Consider the following 2,062-nt stretch of genomic DNA (forward strand, 5'->3'; position numbering starts at 1 on the left):
GTTTTGTTCTGCAAGTGCTTATAGAAGTTTCCAGAATTGGGACTGGACCATACACAAAGTGGACAATCAAGAGCTAAAACCTCCGTCTATAAAAAGGATGGAAAAATGTAAGTAGCTACAGAGCAACTCTTCTCAGGCCATAGGCGACGTGTAGGGGAAGCACAGGGGGGCACATGCTCACCCCGATAGCGAGCACTCCAGCTGCTAGGGGGGCATGGAGAGTGCTTGTGCCCCCTCTGAAATTGGCTCTGCCGGCTGGCACTTCCACTGCTGCCATGCTGCTGGGGGACACCCTCCCCCCTGGTAAGGCCCCCCCAGACATGGGAGGCACCAGTCGCCCATACACACAATTCAAGTTTCTTGTCCTCTTCCTCTTTTAGCAAGTGTCTCAAAGGTGAATCATTTTCATGATTTCCTGCCTCTTTGGCTCGTTGCGTCTCCACATCAGTTTCTTCCATCACCTTAAGGCAAAGGTGCATTACTCAATTGCCTTTATCTGCTGGCCTCTGGCCTAAAACCTAGCTCATAGCTGATAGATTGTATCATCTATCATGGTAGTCTTTCCATAGATTTCCATGGACTATATATCAGGCACATATTGGCTGGATGTATTAAATGGGAAAGTGGTGATACAAGAAAGACATTATATTGAGGGTTAATAGTAAGGTGGGGTAGAAGAAATATACTCCAGACAAAGTTCTGCCCTGCTAATGAAAACTCCCTGATCCTGAGCATGGCAAGTCATAGTTAGCCCTTGAAGTTTGTTTCTCATAAGAACTGTTTTCCTAAAGATTAAAAATAATTTCTGTCACTACTGTTAAAATGTATCTTAATTTGCCATTGAAATATTCTACATGCAGGATTCATCTACACATATACTTTACTGCTGAGTTGACTAATTAGCTCCATAGAAAAGTGTCATAGTCCACACGTGCACTTGTAATAGGGTGCAGTAAATTAATTAATTCAATCGTAAGCTAGTACTGTGAGGGAGTTAATTAAGTATGGCAGAGTAACAAGCTGCAATCAAACACTTGGGTGGATTGTGGTAGCTGGGCACAAATTGTGCCTCGTCAGCCCAACCAGGCAATGGCCTGACTCCTGGGTCCTGCCAGCCCCTTTGCTGCCCAACACCACCACACAGAGCCCAGGGCTGGCCCCCTCCATACCCTCTGCATCCTGAGGCTGCACCACCCTAGGTTTAATTGATGTGGTCCTGGGTGCATATGTAGACACTGCGCTTGTGAGCTGTTAACTCCAGCATGAACTGCTCCAGAGTTTATTGCATTGCCTTAGTAGCATGTGTAGTAGGGGTGTGTGAAACTGGCCATATTGAATTCAGATACAACCTGAATCAGGGACAGTGATTCGATTCAGCTGAATCTGAAGATTAGATGCTGAATTGGAGAATCAGTGATTCAGCCATAGATACAGCTTTAAATATTTTTTCCACATACCTCAAGTTACGAGGTGCAGCTTGTGAGCGCTGTGAAGTACTTCTAGTCCACCACCAGCCACGCTGGGGAGCCCCTCTGCACCTCCCTGGCTCAGTGATTGCCCATGGGGGGACCCCGGGTGCCCTCCCAGACCCAAGAAACACCAGTCGCCAAGCCAGGCACCATAGGAGGGGCCCCCTGTGCACTTCCCAGCAGACCCAGAAGTGGACCGGAAGTGCTTCTGGTCCACTTCTGGGTCTGCTGCCACTTGCGCGGGTGAACCCACCGCAACAACATATATTTCATAGACATTAGGGCTAGAAGGAACTTCGGAGGATCATCGAGTCCAGCCCCCTGCCTGACTTCCCCCACCAGGAAGTCAGCTGGGGTCATAGGATCCCAGCAAAATAATCATCCAAATGTCTCTTGAAGGCGTTCAGTGTAGGTGCTTGAACAACCTCCGGTGGCGGGCTATTCCAGACCTTGGGGGCTCAGACAGTGAAGAAATTCTTCCTTATGTCCAACCTGAAACAGTCTTGCAGGAGTTTATAACCTTTCGACCTTTTCATCCCTTGGGGTGCTCTGGTGAATAATTGTTCCCCCAGACCCTGGTGAACACCCCTGAT

Source organism: Alligator sinensis, unplaced genomic scaffold (genome assembly GCF_000455745.1).
Source record: "Alligator sinensis unplaced genomic scaffold, ASM45574v1 scaffold1849_1, whole genome shotgun sequence".
NCBI lineage: Eukaryota > Metazoa > Chordata > Crocodylia > Alligatoridae > Alligator > Alligator sinensis.